Here is a 24863-nt window from a genome sequence, read left to right as displayed (position 1 = left end):
ATGGAGGGATTTACTAGAAAGGGAGCATACCCTTTAGAAAATTGTTTGGCTGTGTCTTTAAAAGCTGACCATAGAATAAACTTTTGAAGAAAGTGATCATCCTTCAAAGATTCCACTCCTCAGTGTATACTAGATAGAAATGTGTGCTTATGTGTGCCAAAAGATTGGTTCAAAATGGTCATAGCATCACTGCTATGGTTTGGATCTGGACTGCCCAAATTGCAAGTCGAATCGTAATCCTAATGTTGGAGAAGGGGTCTGGTGGAAGGTGACTGGATTATGGGGGCAGATTTCTCATGAATGGTTTAGCTCCATCCTCTTGGTGATGTTCTCATGATAGTGAGTTAGTTCTCAGGAGATGTGATTGTTTAAAAGTGTGTAGCACCTCCCGTCTCTCTCTTTGTTGTTACTCCAGCCATGTGACATGTCAACTTCCCCTTCACCTTCTGCCGTGACTGTAAGTTTCCTGAGACCTCCCCAAAAGCAGAGCAGATGCCAGCACCATGCATCCTGTACAACCTGCAGAACTGTGAGCCAATTAAACCTCATTATAAATTACGAGTCTTTAGAAATTACTTTTTAGTATTTCATTTTTCTTTATAAATTATCCAGTCTTTATAAATTACTTTTTAATATTTCTTTATAGCAATGCAAGAATGGCCTAATATAATCACTATACATAAAAGCCAAGAACAGGATAAAAACCTAAAGATTTGTCAATAGTAGAATGATGGAATAAATTCAGGTGTCATTATACAACAGTAAAGTATATAGAGATAAAAAATGAATAAACTGCCCAGTCTATAAAACAATGTGGCTAGGTCTCATCAGCATGATGTTAAGTGAAAGAAGCTAGACAGAATAACAAATACTGTATTATTCCATTTATATAGAGTTTGAAAACAAACAAATCCAGGATGCAATTATTTTGGCATGGGGAGTGATAATTATTGGAGGGTACTACAGGGGTGTGCTTTGAGATGCATGCAGTGCTTCATTTTTTGACTTTGATGGTGGTTCTGTGAGTATGTTTACCTTGTGATCACTCACTTACCTGTGTAGGTATGCTGTGTGCATTTTCCCTCAATGTCACACATCAACAAAAACGTAACTTTTTAATGCCACTTGATTAAACCAATCACTTGTCACCATACACATTAAGGACCTAAGGACTGATATTTGCATGAAATAAAATCTCACTTGCATTTCAAACCTAAGATAAACCAGAAGCTTTACGAGTTTTCTAGGAACTTCGTTTTCTGCCTCTCTTCCCCTTTCTGGCCTGAATGGAATGTTCTTTTTCCTTTTAGCTTTAGGTAGTACTACAAAGGTACAATGTACTCCCCCCACTCCCCGCCTCCAGAAACTGTGACTTTAAACATGGTCTGATTTTCAACTCATTCCTATCCATATGGAGAGTTCTAAAACTTGATATGCCCAGTGATTTGAAACTAGGTGGGGCAAGAGGCTAAGGAGAATATAAATGTGATCTGTTTTCTCTCATCAGATTTCCATAATGGAGATGTTTGATTATAATGCAGTACATTTTTTTTGGATGGTTAATTGAATAGAATCATTGACACTCACTCTTTTCTTAGCCTGACCACTAAAGGGAAAAAGCAAATAAGAAAGCCTAGTATTTGTGTCTATTCACAGTGACTAATGCAGTTTTTTTCCCTCTGAAGAGCCAATAAAATGTTGACGTTGACATTTATCACTAAATTAACTGAGTCAGTTCTCTGTAAGGCTTCATTCTTTGTACAATAGAATAGCTTTTAGAGGTAAAAAATGAAAAAAAAAAAAACACAAAACTACCCAGATTATACAACAATGTGGCTACGTATCAGAAACATAATGTTAAGTAAAAGAAGGCATTTAGAATAATGAATCTTGTATCATTCCATTTATGTAGTTTGAAAACAGACAAACTCAATCTATAGTATTAAAATGTAACTGTTTTGGCATTGGGTAGCGGTAATTATTGGAAGGGAATATGGAATTGGGTTGATATGGTTTGGCTGTGTCCCCACCCAAATCTCATCTTGAATTGTAGTTCTCATAATCCCCATGAGTCATGAGAGGGACCCAGTGGCAGGTAATTGAATCATGGGGGTGGTTATCTTCACACTGTTCTCATGAAGTGAATGAGGTTTCATGAGATCTGATTGTTTTATAAGGGGATTAACCCCACTTCGAACTGCACTTCTCTTTGCTGCTGCCATGTGAAGAAAGATGTGTTTGCTTCTCTTTCTGCCATGATTTTAAGTTTCCCAAGGCCTCCTCAGCCCTGTAGAATTCTGAGTCCATTAAGCCTCTTTCCTTTATAAATTACCTAGTATTGGATATGTACTTATAGCAGTGTAAGAATGGACTAATTAATACATGGGTGCTTGGAGATGAATGCAGTACTTAACTTTTTGACTTTGGTGGTGGTTCTGTGGGTGCATTTTCCTGTGATCACTCATTTATCTGGACAGGTATGCTGTATACACTTTACTGATGCACATAGCTGATGTGAACATCATTAAATGGACTGAGCCAGTTCTCTCTATGACTGCATTCTAATCTCTCTCTTTTGGTTCATCAATTTCTTACTACAATGGTTGTTCACACACACACACACACACACACACACACACACACAGCCATGTCTCCCATTCTCTTTATTTCACCAGATAGAGCTGAGAATCAAATTTAATTTTTCACAATGGATTAGAAACCACGTAGGAGAAAAGACTATAAAAATGATCTTTAAAAAATGATTTTTTTTAAAAAAGACGAAAAGACAGGAAATCAACTACTTTCACTTTTCTGTAACTTGAATTCTATCCTTGCATTTCTGTTGATGTATTCAAACCTCCAAAGTGACATGTATAATGCCATTTTTCAATAAGAAGGTCAATAGTGAGCTTTATAACTTCTACCACTGTGGGGGAAATACATTAGAAACAATTTTGGAAAACATATTGAGAGACCACCTCAGAAAGGGCTATTTTGTTAGAAATAGCCAGTAAGGATTTAGGAGGCAGAGGTTTTTCTTAAAGCACCATTACAAGGGATGTTTAAAGACACTGTTGCCACCAGAGACAATAGCAGTTCACTGGATGCTATATGACAAGATTTTCAAACAGCCTTGAATAATGTTTTACCAGTTAAGGTATTGTTAAATCAAAGGGCCAAGAATCACTTGATAGGGAAAAAAATGGGTCAACACTTTAAGACAGCAGAACTCAGTCATCTGTAGGAAATGACAGCGTTCTTTTGACTTAGGCTAGGAATGAAGACATGGAACTTAGGGTAGAAACAAAGCTACTGTGTATCTTTTGAGAAAGTTACATGTCCTTTGAGCTTTCATTTCTCTACCTGGAAAGTAGAACTTATAACACTTACAGACATGGAAACTAATTGACGTACATTAACCAAAACATCATCCTCAGCACCCCATGGATTACTTCTGTCTAGCTGTTAGGGAGAGATGGAGGTTTCTTTTATGCCCGTGACTATCCTGTCCACTCTCATTGCTTCCCACATGTAGTGTCTATTTTTATTTTGAGGCAGGGTCTTACTGTGTCACTCAGACTAGAGCGCAGTGATGCAATGACAGCTCATTGCACCTTTAACCTCCTGGGCTCAAGCAATCCTCTGGCCTCAGCTTCCAAAGTAGCTGGGACTGCAAGCACATACCACCACTTCTGGCTAACTTTTTTTTTTTTAATAGAGAGAGAGTCTCACTTGTTTTTTGTTTTTTTCTGTAGAGACAGAGTCTCACTATGTTGCCCAGGATGTAAATGTAATGTTTATATTGCTTCTTCTAGATCTGGCTTGGACCATTCATAGCTTGCCTTCTTGCTAATTATTATCTAAACTCCCTGGTTCCTAGCACCCCTGGAGAAGACATTCTTCTTCCACATAAGCAACAGAAACAGGTGGACTATGAGAGGTCGGTGCCAACCCCTGTAGTTTGTACTTCTCACTGTCAAGGTTAAACTAGTGTATGCAAATAATTATGATCATGCACAGCAAGGCTATCTTTGTAAGCAGTTTACCTACCTGCCAGTCGGCAATCATTAACAGTATTTGTTGAATTGTTGCTATATGTATGATCAAATGTGTTCTTACTAAAAATTTGAGGTTGTTGCTTATGTTGGAGTTAGCTACAGGGAACTATAACAATAGGAGTATGTTTTCAAACTTCAGGCTTCCTATGTTTTTCTTAAATTCCAAAAGCAAACAAACAAACCCAAATGAAGCCAAAACAAAACCCTTAGTGCTTCTTCTATCTTTAGATTCACATCTCTCAGGAGAGCATTTCCTCTTATAATTGTTCCCACAAAAATCCCAACCTCCTTTTAGGAAAAAAACTCAGAGCTATACATCTGGCTCTAGGATCATTCTTCCCTCTTCCCCTCTCTCCTTCTTCAGGGAACACAGGAGAAAAGAGAGTTTGGATGGGGGAGTCCAGGCCGGATTTTCTTACTCTCTGTTACAGTCTCTGGCAAATCTCCCTCCCTGGGCATCATTTTGAGGTTCAACTTTGCCTCCCCTTCCAACTGGACCAACTAATGGGTGACCAAGGAAACCCAGAGACAATTCATTCTCAATTCATATTGAGAGAGAGAGAGAGAGAGACAGAGAGAACGGGTCTTTGTCATTTGCCATCACCTTTTACTTTGAGAAAAACACACACTGGACCCTTTCATTCTGAACAGGTAGTGTGCAAGGAAGATCCCTGTGTGTCTCCCAGGGTAGCTCTGTGAGTAGTCTACCCAACCTAAGCAGACAGCATCCTCGTCGGCAGCAGTAAATACTCTTGTCGACAGCACACCACTTTGGCAAAACGCTCAAGTGAGCAGATAGGAGCCTCAACGCAAACAGTGCTTCAAGGCTCGGCATAATATGTGAGTTTTATCAAGGGATTTGTAAGAGGAGTAGGCAGCCGTTGCTAGCATTGCTATCACAGGGATAAAGGAAGTAAGTGAAGAGTGCCAAAGCAGAGCATTTAGGAAGTCATAATGATAATAATAATAATAAAGTGTGGAGTTCAAGGAGCTGCAATAAAGGAAAAGAGCTTCATTCTTAAAACTGGGGCTCCCTGATCCATGTAAATGACAAATTCAAGGTTGAAAACGCACATGGTTCCACAGCTTAAAAATCACCATGGGGCTGCTTCTCCCAACATCAGTTCTGTTTACTTTCACTGCATAAATGCATAGGTGAGTTGATAGAATCTGGCTCGTTTACCAGACTCACATCCTAATGTAAATATCTGTAGGTAGAGCTTGAAAATTATTTTAAATCCCTTGCAGTTGTTTCCCATGACCTATTTTTTTAATTTCCTTTTTTTTTTTTTTTTTTTGGCGTGGAGAGCTGCTTGCACTTTGTACACATTCATTTTGTTGGTGGATGGATTTACAGTCACATTTCCATACAGATAAGCTGTTGACGTTAGCCAGATGTCTTAATAAGATTCTGTTTACCCTGTTAGTAAGGAGAGGCTCTGGTTCAAGGGAGAGAATAAAGAGAGCGGGATGGACTGTGTGAGGTCCCAGCTGGGGATTTGTTCAGAAGGCAGATTAGCTAAAATGTGGCAGCCAAGTCCCCATCCTAGGCAGACTAGTAAGACATAAAATTCGTTGTTGTCAATACCCCGTCTGCTTCGTTAACTCTCACCAGTTCTTTTTTGTAACATTCTTTTTTTTAATTAAAAAATATATTTATTTAGAAGCATTCAGAATGTCAACAAAACAGCTGTAACTTTTTTTTTTGCCATTACAGAGTGATATTCAGTTAACAGAACAATTACTTCGTATAAGTTGCATCAGAGACAACTGAAGATGAAAAACCTACCATCCCCATACAGAACTAATTTGTGCTGTGCACCAAAAAGAGCCTGCTTTAAATTTTGGTGCCAATTTACAACCTCCATACTGTACCAGGCAAGGTTAGTGGATGTTGAAAATACTACCAGCATAGGGCTGTCTAAAGACACATTCGGTAGTGTGTTAACTATACAAAAAAGAGACTGTACAGTCTAAAAACAAATCTTACACAGCCTTACATTTCAGTTTTTTTCTCTAAAAGGAGTCACTTGTGTACAGGAGGTTAAGTGCTTTATAGACAAGAAGAAAAAACTGCACTAGAACCAACTTATACATCATCATCTTCTTCATCATCTTCATCTTCTTTATCTTTCTCCTCTTCCTTTTCTTGCTTTTTCAGCTGTGACAACTCCCTTTTTTTGCTGCATCAGGCTTTTCTTTAGCTCAATATGCAGCAATATCCATTTCGTATTTTTCCTTCCTTTCATAAGGCTGCTTGTCATCTGCAGCAGTTACTCCACATCTCTCCCAGTTTCTTCGCAACATCATCAATGGACAGGCCAGGATGTTCTCCTTCGATTTTTGGGTGATACTCAGAGCAGAACAAGAAAAAGGCTGAAGGAGGCCCCTCAGGTGCAGTGGGATGCTTGAACTTCTTTTTTGTCTCCCCTTGAGGAGGAAACTAGATTTCATTTCTCTCTCATAACGGACCTTGTCCGCCTTTGCCGTATCTTCAAATTTTCCTTTCTCTTTAGCAGACATGGTCTTCCACCTCTCTGAGCACTTCTTAGAAAACTCTGAGAAGCTGACTGAAGCATCTGGGTCCTTCTTCTTATGCTCCTCCCGACAAGTTTGCACAAAAAATGCATATGATGACATTTTTGCCTCTAGCTTCTTAGGATCTCCTTTGCTTGTGTTTAGTTATTTTCCCTCAGGGAGGCACAGAGTTGCTCAGTACTCTTCCGGGTCTCACTTGCCCCAATGCTGTCTCTATGGAGCTCAATATACTGCAACGGCTCTTTTGCAACATTCTTTGCCTACCTCACAGCTTTAAAATTGCCTGCTCTCATAATTTCTTCTCATCCCATCCCAATTAAAAAAAAAAAAAAAAACATAAAACAGAGCAACACTTTACAATCCTCTTCCTAGTAGCTATGGCTAGTGCACAAATTTGTCCTTAAGTGCAGAGGGTTGTGTAAGTATGAGGGTAGATTTAATGGATTAATCTTGCAAGATAGCAAGTGAAAAAGAGACACTCTCAGTTCATTCAAGTTGCTAATAGAAACTACCTTAAATCAAGTGGTTTATAAACAAAACATCTGTTTTTTTTACAGTTTTAGGTGCTTGAAGTTCAAGATCTAGGCGTGGCAGATTCAGTGTCTGGTGAGGGCTTCCTGGTTCATAGATGGCACCTTCCTGCTGCGCCCTCACATGGTGAAAGGGGCAGGGGAGCTCTCTCGGGTCCCTTTTATAAGAGCACTAATCCCATTCATGAGTGTTCAACCTTATGACCTGTATTAGGGTTCTATAGAGGGACAGAGCTAGTAGGATAGATGTATGCATAAAGGGAGTTTATTAAGGAGTATTAACTCACATGATTACAAGGTGAGATCCCACAATAGACCATCTGCAAGTTGAGTAAAGAAGCCAGTCTGGGTCCCAAAGCTGAAGAACTTGGAGTCTGATGTTCGAGGACAGGAAGCACCTAGCACAGGAGAAAGATGTAGGCCAGAAGACTAAACCAGTCTAGTCTTTCCACGTTCTTCTGCCTGCTTTTATTCTGGCCATGCTAGCAGCTGATTAGATGTTACCCACCCAGACTGAGGAGTGTGTCTGCCTCTCCCAGTCCACTGGTTCAAATGTTAATCTTCTTCTTCGGCAACACCCTCACAGACACACCTAGGAACAATATTTTACATCTTTCAATCCAATCAAGTTGACACTCAATATTAACCATCACATGACCTTATCACCTCCAAAAGGCCCCACCTCCTAACACCATCACCCTGGGAGTTAGAGTTCAACATAAGAATTTTTGGGGAACAGACATTCCGATCATAGCTAAAACCATGTCTGTGCAGGGTGGTTCAAGAGCTACAGAATACCCATTTCTCATGAAAAGCATTACAATTTCTGTCATCGTGGTAAAATTCTCTTTCTATGCATTCTCCTAAGATCCTATAGTTTTCCTTTGACTAGGTTCAATTTTGTACATAACCCATGCTTTTCATTTCTAGTTCCTTGAGGGCAGGAGCCACATCTATCTTATTCAGTGCAATCTCTCCAATGACTGATCCATGTGGTGGATACTACATAGATACTTTTGGTTTCAAAAGAGAAAAAAAAAAAGACTCCCTGCTGTGCAAAAAATGCAGTTCAGTGATCCTAAGTATGGAAGCCTCTTGGGGTACGCAGGGTGTGCACACTGGTTTCCCTATGTACTGTTGCTGACTGTCTCAATGCCAGTTTGCCTCCTTTGGTTCATAACCTTTACTGAGAATTGACAAGCTTAAGAGACATCTGTCTTATCTATTCTATGTTTTCAATTTTAAGGGTTTTTTTGTTTGTTAATTTGTTTCTGAGACAGGGTCTCACTCTATTGCCCAAGCTGGAGTGCAGTGGTGCGATCATGTCTCACTGCTTGAACTCCTGGGCTCAAGCAATGCCACCTGCTAAGCTTACAGAGTAGCTGGGACTGCAGCCACTTGCTGCCACACCTGGTTGATTTTTTAAATTGTTTTGTAGAGATGGTGTCGCGGGGGGTCTTCACTATTTTGCTCAGACTGGCCTCAAACTCCTGGTCTCAAGCAATCCTCTGCCTTTGCCTGCCAAAGGCAGGGATTACAGGCCTGAGCCACTGTACCTGGCTGTATTCTGTCTTAGTGATGCTAAAGAGACATCAGCATTGGTAAAGTTGGAGCAGAAAGATAATTAAACATGTCTTCAGGAATCACTGACAGAGACAGAGGGGTTCTTCTATCCTCAGTAGAAAATGGCATGTTCATTCAACACTCTCTACTTGGGGAGAAGAGGCAAGATTCCCCCATGGGGCCAAATGTTGACACTACTGGTGAGACTGGGCTCTTTTGTTGCCAGAGCCCCTCCATAGTCACAGTTCTGCCTGAGTCACCTTAACTCTACTCTATTCCTGAGTAGCCAAGTGTTCTGATACGACAGATGGTTGATCTTCTAGGACCGAAGGCAATGAGAAAGTTCTTCATGCTCTTTCCAGATTAACAGCAAAACAGTGTTCTTCTCAGTATGAGTAAAGTTCCTGACGACCTGTCTTCCTTTCCTCTTTCCTATGGAGACAGATCATCAGACACAACGGTCTGAAAGGTACCCACTCATACCCTACCTTTAGATGCAAAGGAGATAGAGAGTAACTATTCATTGACTATCAGCATGCTAGAAATTTAAAAAAGAGCAAGAGAGGAATTTGTGAATGTTTTGCTCCAGGGCCCATTACTCAAACATATGTCTTTGCAAATGGACCATATGTTATGGTCTTTACAGAGGCAAAATTCCTGTGGAATCATGGGAGTTTCCCTAAGTAAAGATTAAAGTTCAGCAAATGCTCTCAAAGCTGTTCCACAGGCGTTTGCAACTGGCCAGCCCTTGAGTATATCATGCAATTAGCTTCAGATAAACTTATTGAGCTCCATTTCTCCTTTCTGTTGCCTACTGGGTTTCTCTGGGAGCTTACATTCATGAGAGAACTGTTAGTCTGTTTCACGCATGCAATTTATTTTGTACATACCATGTCAGAAGAAAATAGAATAAAAAGCATACCTATCTGATTCAACCATGCTGTGGCTCTGTGTCATTTATAGCTACTAAGAAGCATGCCTCAGCCAGGTGCAGTGGCCTGTAATCACAGCACTTTGGGAAGCCGAAATGGGAGGATTGCTTGAGTCGAGGAGTTTGAAATCAGCCTGGGAAACATAGTGAGACTTAATCTCCATGAAAAAAAAATTAGCTGGGCATAGTGGCATGTACCTGTGTTCCTAACTACTTGGGAGACTGAGGTGGGAGCCAGGAGGTCGAGGCCGCGGTGAGTTGATGGTGCTACCACCCACCATCCTGGGAAACAGTGAGACACTGTTTCAAAAAAAAAAAGAAAAAGAAAAAGAAAGAATAAGATTCCTCTCTTATTTGTGTGGTCATAAAATTTTCCTGGATCCTCAGAATTATAATAACAACAAGATAAAATATATAGAAAGACTATTTGGCTGGCAAAATTTTAGGTGACTTTTGTTTGATGCAGGGGGTCCAATATCCAATATGCAATGCAATGTCCATTTTGAAACACCACCAAGAGATAGAACAATTTCAGAAATCTTATATAAACCAAGATTAGCCAACATATTAGAGATACCACCTCTGGTTTCCACTGTCTCTCTATTTCCCTTTGACTCTTACCTTTTCCCTTGGCAAGGCACACAACTGGTGCAAGATAAATTTCTATCTTATCCTGGCCAAGAACTGTCTTCTACTTTGATAATTCAATGGTGGCAGCATTCCTGAAAAGTTTAGCATTGAGACTTGAAAAGCAAATTCAAAAAAATGACTCTTATCATCAGAACTTGTTGCTGCCATAGGGATAAAGGGAATAATGTTATTCTACAGCAATTATTTGGGGCTACAGAATGGAGACTGTCACACTAAGGTAAGACTATTTCTTTCTCTGCTTTGAGTATCTTTGGTGGGTAATAGAATAGGGCAGTCACATTGCTAATTTTCTGTGTTTTATTAGAGCTTCTTATAGCTAATTCTCCTATCAATTCTCTGAATGATTAATACAATTTCTCAAAGTGGGACGCAAGTTTCCAGTCTCTAGTGTGTAGAATCTATCATTCTTCTGTACACCCAGATCGGATGCACAGGTTAGCAGAGCAGCTCAGACTATGTGTGAATGGAAAGCCCACTAGACTATTATAGATACATTCTGGTAAAGTAGGATAAACTCTCCTTTGTACAAATGTGGGTAAATGCCTCCAAACCCCAATTTCCTTATCTTGATATTGGGTATGTTAATACCTGCTTTACCTCACAGACTCTTTTTCTGGATTCATGAAGACAAAAAGATGAAAGAGCCTTATGAGACCACAGAGCCCTGTATGACAGTAAGCCAGCATAGGATCAGAGATTGAACACCTGAGACTTTGTACCCAGGTCTTCATGAATAAAACAGCTCTTTGCAGTGGGCATTTAAACCATCCTTTGATATTAATCACAATTAACATTGAACTGCTTTGTCTTAAATACTAAGTTCCATAACGGTGGAAAAAAGCCCACAGATTCCAGTGTGTATTCTGGCAGTTTCTATGCATGTGTAGGAGAGGAGGAAAAGCATGTTCTCTATCCACCAAACTGAGACATTCTGGGGAGCAAAAGGAAGCACTCTTGATAATTCTGTTGGGAGAGCAACATGTACATCAAGACTTTCCTAGGCAAACCAAGACATGCATTCACCTTATCTATAAGGATAGAACTTGGAAACTGATAATATGATGAAGACTGCATACAGGTTGGGAGACTCTTAAGTTCTGACTCCTCTCTCCATTGTATTATTGTGTTTCTTATCTCAAGGGTGATGTATTAGTCTATTTTCATGTTGCTGATAAAGACATACCTGAGAGTGGGTAATTTGTAAAGAAAAAGAGGTTTAATTGACTCCCAGTTCCAAATGGCTGGGGAGGACTCACAATCATGGCAGAAGGTGAGTGAAAGGCATGACTTTCATGGCAGCAGGCAAGAGAGAACTTGTGCAGGGGAACTCCCCTTTATAAAACCATCAGATCTCATGAGACCTCACTATCATGAGAACAGCATGGCAAAGGCCTGCCCCCATGACTGAATTACCTCCCACCAGCTCCCTCCCATGACATGTGAGAATTATAGGAGCTACAATTCAAGATGAGATTTGAGTGGGGACACAGCCAAACCATATCAGGTGATGCTATGAATCCTTCAAAATGGGAGAAACTCTCCTGCCTCAGTCAAGCTAGACCAATACTTGATCCTCTCAGTCTTTTCCTGATCAGTCATATCCTATGTACTCTGTCTTAATGATCATTTTCATATACGCTATCACTAAGTAACAACTGTAATGAAGGATCTGAATCTATTATTTACTTATTCAGAGACTGGGTCTTGCTCTGTCACCCAGGCTGGAGTGCAGTAGTGTGATCATAGCTCCCTGCAGCCTTGACCTTCTGGGCTTGAGCAATGCTCCTGCCTCAAACCCCCAAGTATCTGGGACTACAGGCATGTGCCAACATGCTTGGTTAATTTAAAAATTTTTGTAGAGATATGGTTTCACTGTGTTGCCCAGGCTGATCTTGAACCCCTGGCCTCTAGTGATCCTTCCACCTCAGACTACCAAAGTACTGGGAATACAGGCATGAGCCATAGTGCCATGCCTGAATCAATTTTTGTTGGATGACCACTGATAGTTTTCAAATTCTATGCTTTGTCCTTTCCTTTTTGTCCCACGGTTGGACAAGACAATGAGAAAGCCTGGGAGCTACCTGCTTGGGAGGCAGTGGGGGATGTTTAAACCATGCACATCCTAATGCATGTGCATGCAGGAGGCTTCACCCTGTCCCTATCTCTGAACCACAAGAAAACTCAGAGCCACTGCCCCCAACCCCTTGCTGTCATTCCGCTCTAGAGTGAACCTGAGCCCTTCTTTTTGGGAAATCCTCTTGCCATTTACTATGTGTGTAATCAGATATTTCCTATTCATTGGTACCTGTGAGTCACCTCTCTGTACATCCATAAATCTCTGCACAGGGGGCTGACCAAAGTCCATCAGGGGATGCTGGAAACTCACCTAAAACATCAACCTTGCCAGCCAACTAGCTAACCATCATTAAATAAATTTATCATGGAGTTTTCCACAAACCCATGCACAAACAAGTCAACTCAACGGTTGCCTGTAGCTATGCTGGGGAGGGATTTCAAAGTGCACAGTTCTAGCCTTCAACCAGTAAAAAAGTTGGTGACCTCCTTATACTTTGAAGTCAACTAATCTGCAAACATAAATTTTAAGTCTGTCTAAAATTCATTTAGCTGATCTCATGTGATGTGAAAACAAACCAATACACAGAATCCACACTTCATGTAACTGCTTTGAATTTTTCTCCTGGGTCTAAACCAAGTATTTTAAACTCCTTGAATTCAGCATCTATTGCTGTGCAACACGTAACTGCAACATTCTCAGCCTGAAAAACACATATTTGTTATTTGACAGTTTCTGTGGGTCAGAACTCCAGGGGTGGCTTAGATGAGACCCTGCAGTCAAAATGTTGGCCACAAGTAGGTTTCACCTGAAGTCTTGTCTGGGGTGGGATCTTCTTCCAAGGTCATGTGAAAGTTGGCAGGATTCAGTTCCCTGCAAATTGTTGGAGAGAATGGCTCATTTCCTTGCTGGCTATTGGCAAGAGGTCAGCCTCAGTTTCTTGTCTTGTAGCTCTCTCCATATGACAGCTTATTTTAGTCAAAGCCAGAAAAAGGAACTCTACTAGAATGACAGAAGCCATTGTCTTATGAAACTCATTATAGAAGTGACATCCTGCCATCTTTGATGTATTCTATGGATTTGAATCAAGTCAGTAGGGCAGTTCACTCTCCAGATAGGGGTCATTTGAGTGCCATCTTAGTGTCTGTATGCCATGATTCTTAAGAACAGAAACAAATAACGTTCTTCTGTGCATCAATTTATCCATCTCTTCATCTTCTAATGACAGACTGTATGCCATAGCACTTGAGAGTAAATGGTGTTACTCAATATTCTTCAACCTTTCTTCATCATTGCTAAGAAATATTTTACACATTTTTTTCTAACGCACCCTCCCATGCACATTTTGCAGATATACTCCTTATCTGTGTATGTCTGTATCCCTGAGCTTCGTTCATGAATGACTTTTTCACCTCCTAAGAACCAATTTTTATCCCCTTTGGGAAGATATTATCCCCATTAAAAATGCCTGAGGATCATGCTACAAACTCAGACTGCTTTTGTTTCTTTGTGTTCTGCCACTTTTCAGCTTTGTGATAGGCAAGTCACTGAATACCTCTGAACTTCTGTTTCCTTAACTGTAAGATGAGAATCACAATACCACCTACCACTTACAATTGTTATGAGGATTAAAGGACACAAGACACCAGAAGTATATATAACAGACACAGTGGATTGTAGGAGCACCATAAATACTAGTCTCTCTTACTGCAGTGTGCAAAACACTATGTCTAGCATCAGAAATTCTAAGATAATACCAAAACAAGAGTCTCAAAGAGGCCCACTGTTTGTTAAAGGAGATTGAAAGATTACAAAATGTGTAACAAGTGCTATCATACAGTTATTTTCAAGATGATCTGGATATAGAAAAAAAAAAGAGTGTCTAAATTCTGAAAAAGAGAGGAGGGTGCAAGAAAGAAGCATTTCTCAGAGGAAGGACACTTGAAGGAAGAAAAACAGTTTGACCTCAGGAACAAAGAAACAAACTAAAGCAATGGCAATGTTGATGGTGACAGAGAGGAGGAGAAAGACTGGAAATAAATGATAATATGGTAGAATGCCATGGTTATTCAAAAGATTCACTTATGTAAGTACGCATTTCTCCACTTGCTTGTCTATTCATCTATGCATGAATTCATCTATGGATGATGAATAGACAAGCAAGTGGAGAAATGTGTACTTACATAAGTGAATGGATCATTCATCCATCTCCACATTCATCCATCCACTCTCCATCCATCTATCATCCATCCACACTTATTTCCTTCTGTCAATCCAGCTACCTATTTATTCACCCATCTCTTCATTGATTCTTTTATTCCACCCTTCTATACATCTATCCATCCATTCATTCATCCATTCCCACATTCATCCACTCACCATCCATCCATCCATCCATCCATCCATTCATCTATCCTTCCACCCATTTTTTCACATATTCATCTACCTGATTCCCTCTGTTAGTCTGTCTACCTATTTATTTGTCTATCTCTTCATCAATTCATCCATCTCACCCTTCTATATATCCATCCATCCATCCATCCATTCGATCATCCACACATTAATTTACCTGTTTCCTTCTGTTAATCCATCTTCCTATTTGTCATATTTTCATCAATTAATCCACCCCACTCTTCCATCCATCCATTAATCCATTCAATCACTCATCTATTTCTAGATTCATCTACCCACTCTCCATCCATTCATTCATCCATCTATCCTTCTTTCCATTCGTTTATTCTCACATTCATCTACCTGCTTCCCTCTATACATCCATTTACCTATTTATTTGTCCATCTCTTCATCAATTTGCCCATCCCAACTTTATATACATTCATCCATCAATCCATACATGTCTGTTTGCTTTCATCTATCCATCTATGTACTCATCTCTTCATCCATTGCTTCATCAATTCATCTATCCCACCCTTCTATACATCCATCGATCCATTCATACACCCATCCACACATCAGTCTATCCATTCATCTACCCATTCACCACTCATCCATCAATCCATCTATCTATCTATCCACCTATTCACCCATTCACCCATCCATCCATCCATCCATCCATCCATCCATCCATCCATCCATCCTTTTTTCCACAAAGGATTTAAGGTATTGTACAAAAACAGATAAAATAGATATAAAAAATTTATAATAAATGAATAAAATAATGAACAAACCAAACACTAAACTCAGGTGATAATGGAAAGGAGAAAACTAGAATAGGGACATAAAGTAGGGCCAGGGGTTTGATTTAGGCAAGTATGCATTCCATGTGCCTGCTCTGTGAGAGTCAGACTTTCGGTATGTTAGGATGTTGAGTTGTTTGTACTCCTAAGGTAGCCTGTATCTGTACTAAAATTTCTACTGCTTAAAGTTTAAATGGGGGAATCCCTTAAGCTATTTACTGTACTCCACATCAAATGTTTGATGGCATTTGGATAGACTTTGGCAAATGTAGTCCATCTTCTAATTTCTTGTTCATCTGCATTTAAAGGGCTTTGAGCTACAGAGATGAGATGCTGCTGATTACAGGGAAGTCAGGTTTCAAGTACTTTCTCCTGAAAATCCATTTTACTCCTTTGCTGTTAGCAGCATTTGCTACAGGAAAATGTATACTTAACATTTAGCCAAAAATAAAAACCTCTGCAAAATGCCTAAATATAGATTGCTTCATTGCCTTCAAATCAGCTTGGAAAGAATGCAGAGGCTGGTGCTCAGAAGAAACCAAGTGGTTGGAAACTGCAGTGCAGTCTGCAATCAGAAGAAGTTACAATTATGGCATGGAGCAGCAATCCCAGAAAATCAAAACACAGTTAGGCAACCACTAAATCCCATTATGAAATATAATAATCATTATTAGAGCTTTTTCTCCCCCAGAAAATAAAGAGTTGGAGACATTATGCCATTGCTTAACCATTTTCCATAGCGGGGTCATTATTCTTTATGATGCTACTAAATATACTCATCATCTTACAAATCTCAAGTTCACCTTCCAAATACGTGATCTCGTCCTTCTGTGTAAAGTTAATCAAAGTTGTAAAAGTGCTTTATTCCATATCTTTATTTTTCCCCACAGAGACAGGGGAATAAAAATGTGATGCATTGGAGGAGAATCACAGGACTCAACAAATAAACCTTTAGATGTCATTGTCACCTATGTGTACTCTATGAGAATATATGTAGAGATTAACCCTTTCCTGGAATGAATATCTAATGCTTTTTGGGGGGACAGCATGCTTTATAGTTAGGACATTCTTCTTTATATCCAGCCTGACTTCCTCATGCTGTACTAACCTTCCAATCCTTAACTAAATTTTTTTTTAAAAAAGGATAAACACTGGGCAGTGTGTTCTATGGGCTTTTAAAAATACTCTGAGACTGTAGTCAAAACTTCACAACACCAGTGGCGAAGTAGTCAAGAATGGTGCTGATATGGTTTGGCTCCACCCAAATCTTATCTTGAATTCCCATAATCCCCACATGTCCTGGGAGGAACCCAGTGGGAGGTAATTTTGAATCATGGGGGCAGTTACCCTCACCCTGCTATTCTCATGATAGTGAGTGAGTTCTCATGAGATCTTACGGTTTTATAAGGGGCTTTGCACCCTGTTGCTCAGCACTTTTCCTTGCTGCTGCCATATAAAAATGGACCTGCTTGCTTCCCTTTCCACCATGATTTTAAGTTTTCTGAGGCCTCCTCAGCCATCTGAGCTATGAGTCAATTAAACCTCTTTACTTTAAAAATTACTCAGTCTCAGATAATGTCTTTATTAGCAGTGTGAGAACGGACAAATACCGGTGCTGTGCTAAGTTTTCTGAGTTTAACATCTCTTACAGAACATGCTAGAACCAATCCACATTCAATTTTTCCTTAAGGCACAAACTGTTTCCTTACTATTTATAGCCACACAATACAGTAAATTTGTGGACACAATTAATATCCATAAATCCTCATAGAATGAGTGAGCCAGTGAATCAACAAACCATTACTTCCTGAATTCAGTAGAAAACACTTCAATGAAACCAAAATCCCCATCTCAAGTCTTTCAATTCCCATTCTAAGAATAAAAGAAAGCATAAACGCACAGTGAGTTCTCAGTTAATGAATTATTTCTAGATTAAACTACAAGAAATTGCTGCTTTGGTTTGTAGGTCAAAAACAGTTGAATATCAGTTGTATGCTAATATTTGCAGTTTGGGGGTGATATTTGGTAGTCTGCTCTTTAGCCACATCAGAAAAAACTACTGTAAGATGAGTTAGAGATATATAAATAGCATCTCATTTTGGGAAAATAGTTAAGCAAAAATCAGAAAGGATGCCAAAATACTAAGTTCTGGTGTGTCCTTTTTTGATTACAGGATAAACTTTAGTCACTGGTAAATGCTTCTTTTAATGTTCACCAAGCAAAATGAGGCATTTGGGATAACAGAGCAGTGGGTTCCCTCTTCTGATGACTTAGCCTGAAGAGCTAATGAGTCAGTCAAGAACAAGTGTTGGCTTTGACAGAGGAACCTTGAAGGAGATGGCTCTAAGAGTGGAAGCAAGCCTGGGCAACATAGCAAGACCCCATCTCTGCTCTGCAAAAAATAAAAAATCAGCTGGGTATGGTGACAGATGCCTGTAGTCCCAGCTATTTGGGAGGCTGAGGGGTGAGGATGGCTTGACCATGGGAGTTCAAACATACAGTGAGCCATGGTTGTGCAACTATACTCCAGTCTGGGTGACAGAGTGAGAACCTGTCTCAAAACAAAACAAAACAAAACAAAACAACAACAACAACAAAAGAACTTTTGTGAGTACATCAGCACCAGATAATCCAGGATTATCTCCACATCTCAAGATTCTTAATCACATCTTAATAATCTTTTTTTGCCAGGTTATGTCACACTTTCACACCATCTAGGATTGGGATGTGGATACTTTGGGGGGCCATTATTTGACTGACCATAGTTTCCCCTGGCTTTTCATTTAACCAAGACTGAGTCTAAATTGTTCAGTGTTTTGCTTATTGCAAAATCCAACACTCATGTTGGGTGGCAAAGCATCCTCTGATCAAGTAAAGTGTGCACAACAAAGTTAGACCTTGGTCGGGGTTTGCCTCTAAGCTCTTTAAAAAATTGTTTAAAGAGAATCTTGCTCTGTCACCCAGGCTGGAGAGCAGTGGTGAGATCACAGCTCACTGCAGCCTTAACCTCTTGGAATCAAGTGATCCTCTTGCGTCAGCCTCCTAGGTAGCTAGAACTATAGGTGAGTGCTATCATGCCCAACTAATTTAAAAAATATTTGTAGAAACTGGGTCTTGCTGTGTTGTCCAGGCTGTTCTCGAATTCCTGGACTCAAAAAATTCTCCAAGCCATCCTCCCAAAGCACTGGGATTATAGGCATGAGCCACTGTGGTCAGCCTCAGAGTCTTTATAAGAAGGTAAGGGGGTCTGAGAAAACGATATAATGATGGAAGCAGAGAGTAATTTGAAACCCTACATTGCTGCCTTTAAACAGTTGAAGAAGGAAGGCCTGTAGAAGCTGTAAAAGACATGCAGACAAAATCTGCCCTAGAGGCTAGAGGCTTCAGCAGGAGCACAGCCCTGCTGAGAACTCAGTTCTAACCCAGTGAGATCCATTTCTGACTTCTGGCCTCCAAAACTGTAACATAATAAGTTAATCTTGTTCTAAGCCATTGAACTTGTGGGAATTTGTAACAGCATCAGGAGACTCATACAGAATCTTTCTCAGGGTCTATCACGAGGCATGTACATCTTCAGAGAGGCTGTTACATGATAAGTTTAAAGTGAAAAGTGGCTGGGCGGCGGCGTGCTTCAGTGGTGTGGTGGCTACCACCTGTAATCCCAGCACTTTGGGAGGCTGAGGCAGAAGGATCAATTGAGTCCAGGAGTTTGAGACCAGCCTGGAAAATACAGTGAGATTCTGTCTCTATTTTTTTTTAATAGTTTAAAAATTAAATTATAAAAAAAAAAAAAAAAAACTTAGGAAGATGGGAAACCTGAAGGTACCCAATAACTATGGCCCTGTTTCTTGCTTTAATGTAAACTTTATCTGTCAGTGAGGACTAGGGCAGTCTATCTTCTCCTCCCCTGGTTCCCTGAATTAACTAACACAGAGTTCTTTAAAGTAGGCTGTGGAGAAATAACGTAGACTACTGGACCACTAGCTGTGGCTTTTGTTCAGTAACAGAAACATACAGCTCATTTCTGAAGTGGAGACAAATTGGAAACATGTAAAAATGGAAGGATGGAGTTACACAGGGAGCAACACACTAACAAGAATTGACAATAAAGAATGCAAAAAAAAATGAAAGTATAATCTCTCCAAACAGGGTGACTAACCATTCCTGCTCTGTCCAAAACTAGGTCTCTCCAACTATGACAGACTTTCAGTAGTACCCCAAAAATCGCCAAAATCAGTACTTTCAAAACCCAAAAAATCCTCAGTAAACTACCCATTTCCTAATAAAGATAACCTGTTTATGACGACAGAGGAAATATTGCAATTAATAACTCAATAGGGATATTAAATCATTCATTCATTCAACAGTTTCTGTTAAATACCTGAGATAAATAATGTATTAAGGTGATTAGGATAAAATAATTGTGATCGAGCCTGATGTTCTGAAAAGGAAGAAATAAAATATAAAACTTAAGTGTGATACAAACACTAATGTCAAGAAACATATTCTTTACTGGATATTAGATATATATATGTGTGTGTGTGTATATATATATATGTGTGTGTTTGTGTGTGTGTATAAATATCACATACATGTGAGAAGTCCACTGTGCTATTGAAGCCTAATAAAAATGTTACCCAACTATCTTTCATTAAAAAATGACTTAGGAATTGTTTTTCTTATTCTTTTCTCTCTACATTATATATATAATAAGATCAATTAATTACATTATATATGCATTATATGCAATGTAAATATTACATTATAATGTTATATAATGTATATAATGTTTATATATAGTGTATGTGCATACAATTTGTATAATATTTATGTATAGTGTATATTATAGTGTGTATACACACACAATATAAAAATATTGTATACAAATATAAATTATATATAAACATATTATATAAATATTTCTATTTTATAAATATAAATATATCCATTATATTACTAGTAATATAGTAATATGTATTATATAGTAATATAGTATATGAATTATATTTTATGGTAATATGGTGCAGATATTACTGTATATATCACTATATGTATATGGAGAGAGACAGAGAAGCTATGATAAATGTTATACCAAAAAATAAATACATGCTGAAGTTTTTAAGTTTTGTTTTAGTGGAAGATAGTTGGGTAACATTTTTATTAGGCTTGGCTAGCTCAGTTGGCTCTCATGACACAATGAGGATACTGCTAAAATAGATCAAATGTAGGAAATTGAAACAGATGTGCTAGCCTACTTAGATAGGACATTTTGCTCAAACAACTTATTGGGTTCATTCAGGGGGAAAAATACCCACAGCAGGGCATTGGAAAATGGCAAAGTGCTGCATTTTGTTGAATGAGATATATGGTTTGTGTGACCTTTTCCAGCTACGTCCAGTTTCTAGAAGGATAAAATTAAGTTTAAAAAGACCATTTTCTGTTTCTCTCTCTGGTCATTTTTCCTCCTTATCATTTTAGGAGCACCAACCAGTCTGAACTTCTTTTTTTGTTTTCTTGAGTGGATGGATGAGGAGTTCGGGTGAGGATTGCCACATTGACCTATTCATTACCTCATTCACAGAGTTCCAGAACAACCTGCCCATGAAATACTCATTGTTTCTTTCTATTCTTTCTCTTATTTCAAGCCAGTCTTTGTTCACTTACATATTTAGAGAGCACTGCTGCTATGAATTCAAAGTTCTAAACTGTCATTGACCTAATTAACTTGAGATGGTTTGCCTGTTGATTTTCTGTAAATAAATATATTTATCAAAGTCTATAATAAGTTTACAGGGTCCTTTTTAATGTATGCAGATAATGAGTTTAAGAGCAACCCAGAAAATGTCAATGATCTCTTCTATAGAGGACAATTGGTGAGCCATCACAGCACAGGGCTGTCAATTACTCACTCCGCCTTGCTAATTTCAATACCGTAGCCAACTTGAGATATTAGGAAAGCTAATTAACCTCTGTGTAACTCAATTTGCCCATCAGTGAAAGCTGCAAAATTGGATCATTCTCTAAACTGCGCTTCTCCATCTCGCAAGGACAGGTGCTCACTGACATCAGAAAACAAAGCATTAGAGTCGTGACAAGGTGGGGAGAAGAAAACACGGCCAAAAACAGGCAGCATGTCTTGGCCAGGTGAGGAACAGCTGAACTTTGTGTTTTCCAAATTATTGACCTTCAGTCCATGTTGTTCTTCCCACCTCATGGACTGTTTATAAGCCAGTCTTTTCAAAAGCATCAGAAAGAGATGGAAGAAGGAAAAGGAGCTAAAATTTGTCAGAATCCAGATTTTGGAAAGAAGATGGTTAACCTTTGGTACAGCAATATGGTAAGAAATAAAAAGAAAACACAGAAGCCAGGAGAGACTGGATGGGCTTCCTAACGTGGCCTTTTATAATCTCTGTGCAAAGAGCAAGTTACTCTCCGACTCTAAGCTCAGTTTCCACATTGAACAGGGATAGTAATACCTGCCTTACAGCACTGGGGGAAGGCCTATAATAGGACTGCAGTGGTGACCAGCTGTAGACCACTTGAATTTGAGCCACATAGGTTGAGTTTGGCAATGGTGGTGCTGGAAGCAGATAGTGTAAGAAAAAAAAATGGGAGTGGAAACCAAAAACAGAAAGCAGACAGCTTGACTCGTAATACCATGTTGCTACTTTAGTCTTCAGGCTCAGTGTGGTGCCCAGACCAGCTGCAGCACTATCTACAGGAAGCTTGTTAGAAGTGTGAATTCTCCAGGCAGGCGTAGTAGTCCCAGCTACCCTGGAGGCTGACGTAGGAGAGTCCTTTGAGCCCAGGAGTTCAAGGCTGCAGTGAGCTGTGATTGTACCACTATACTCCAGCCTGGGTGACAGAGCATCTCTTAACAAAAACAGAACTGCAAATTGTCACTTCAGCCCTACGTCTGCATGCCAGACTTCCTGAATCAGGAATTCTGAGGTGGGGTCCTGCAATCAGTGTTTTATTATCCTCCTGAAGCTTCTGATGTACATTCAAGTTTGAGAACCATTGCTTTAGAAAGACTTTGGTCAAGGTAAAAATCAACAAGAGGAAAGTAAAGCCCAAATCTTGAAGAAACTGGAGAACTTGATAGGTTTGAAGGAAAAGATTTTAGGCACAGAGAACAAGGCAGTGATTTGTTATTAACCTGGGACATGAGAAGGTGGAAGGTGGGGCAGAGATTTGGCCTGAGTGAATCCGAATTCCCATGACAAGCTAAAACACAGCCATGGAGGGATCATGTTGCAAGTTCACCTGAAGCTGAACCCAGGTGCAGAATCAGATATCCATAGAGCTAATGTTAGCGTGGGATTGAGTTTATATATTTTATTTTAAAATTTGTTTTATATTTGTATTTTTTGACACAGCATTTTGCTGTCACCCAGGCTGGAGTGCAGTCATGAGATCATGGGGCACAGCAGCCTTGACCTCCTGGGCTCCAGCAATCATCCTGCCTCAGCCTCTAGAGTAGCTGGGACCACAGGCATGCTCCACCATGCTTAGCTAATGTTTTATTATTAGTAGCAGTAGTAAGATGGTATGTCCTTATGTTTCCCGGGCTGGTCTGGAACTACTGGGTTCAAGTTATCCTACCACCTCGGCTTCCCAAAGTTTTGGGATTATAGGTGCAAGCCACCATGCCCAACCTGGACTGACTTTATAGAAGAGAATCATCATTCCAAACTTTTCCTCTTTTCCTGTCTTTTTTCTAGAACAGAGAGACCCTAACCTTTTTCAGTTTCTTCTCATCATATCTCCCACTTACCTTCCTTCTGCCTCAACCCTCTGGATATTAATTGCTTTATCTGAATCCTCTCTTAAGTTTGTGTGTGTCTGTTGATATTTTCACTTTGAGTTGTTTTTCAGTTAATTTCCTGTCTGTCCTGAGGCTCTAAGGCCAGCATTGTGCTCTGAGAATTCCAAGTGAAGATACATTATAGTTGTTCAGACAGATTGTATTATGTTTTCTCTTTAGTTTCCAACATTGTGACTTAGCTTCTGGCTGCCAAGGCATCAACAGTGTGTAGGGAATTGTCACTCACAAACAACCGTAGACAGAACCAAATTGGACTATGCAGGGGGCTGGGATTCTGACACCTGGATTATTCTTCTGTCTGTGAATCCACTGCCACTGCAAACTGTGGGAAGCCTCTCAGTCAGGGCTTTCAGCTCTAAGAATAAAGATATTTGAGAAAAAAATGTTTATAGTCCTTTCTAGATCTCAGATTCCACAATCTATAATCTATTGGTTTCCATCCTAAGCCATGAGTCCTACTTAGCACTTGAACTTCACTCAACATTCTATATGCATGGTTAAGAGTCAGCAATAAATCTGAACTGTGCATGATGTTCTTTTATTTTGCTATTTTGAATAAGTACAATTCCCAACCCTGAGAATTATGTGGTAGCTCTTTCCTGAATCTGCATGACTGACCTGACTCTTCAGAGTCTAAATCAAATCAGCTGCTAGCAGAAGTTTTGTAAAAAATGGATAGAGGAACACAGTTCTTGCATAAGCTTCATTTCTCAAACACCAGCAAAATCTCTCATTAGAGGTATCTGCAGGTTAATTAAGTCTTTTGAAAAGAAAGATGACCCTAGAAATAAAACGGACATTGCTTAAGTCATAGACAAAACTGACTTGATCTGTCATTTTACAGCATGGCACAGAATTTATAAGAGAATATCTGATTCTATGCTAAGTATGAAGGGCAGAATTAGAACACAGCCTCTAAGATTCCCACCCACTAGACTACATGTCCTGTATAATCCTGAACTTTGAGTATGGTTAGGGCCTTTCACTGTGATTGATGTCAAGACAGAGACTGGGTTATAGTATTGAGAATAGCTACAGGGATTTTTGTAGATGCCATTTTGTATATGTGATTAAGTTCCCTAATCAGTTGAATTTGAGTTAAGGAGATTACAGTGGGGAGACCTCACTAATTCAAAGAGCCTTTTAAGAGAAAGCCTAGAAGCAAGAGATCTGAAACAGCAGATCTCTTTCATCACCATGCATTCTGCAGCCATAAGAAAATAAACTCAACAAACAACTGTGAGTTGGAAAGAAGACCTAGGCTCCATGTGAGACGATGATTGCAGCCTTCAAAAGCCAGACAAAGACCCACCTATGCCATGTACAGACACTTGACCTAAGGAAACTCCAAGGAAACAAACATACATTTGAAGCCTCCAAGTATGTAACAATTGGTTATGAAGCATTAGAAAATGAATACAGTTAGCTTGTAGTTCCCTACTGGGAAAAGGAATAATTTAGAGTATTTAGAAGAAGTATACAGAAGACACCATTCA

General features: G+C 39.4%; 1 pseudogene; it reads right to left on the bottom strand.

Annotated features, from left to right (window-relative positions):
- Nucleotides 1-6147: 6147 nt before the first annotated feature.
- Nucleotides 6148-24863, bottom strand: part of LOC101045192 (high mobility group protein B1 pseudogene) — a 130853-nt pseudogene continuing 112137 nt past the window's right edge.

This window comes from Saimiri boliviensis, chromosome X (genome assembly GCF_048565385.1).
Source record: "Saimiri boliviensis isolate mSaiBol1 chromosome X, mSaiBol1.pri, whole genome shotgun sequence".
NCBI lineage: Eukaryota > Metazoa > Chordata > Mammalia > Primates > Cebidae > Saimiri > Saimiri boliviensis.
This window is presented reverse-complemented; position numbering and strand designations above follow the sequence as displayed.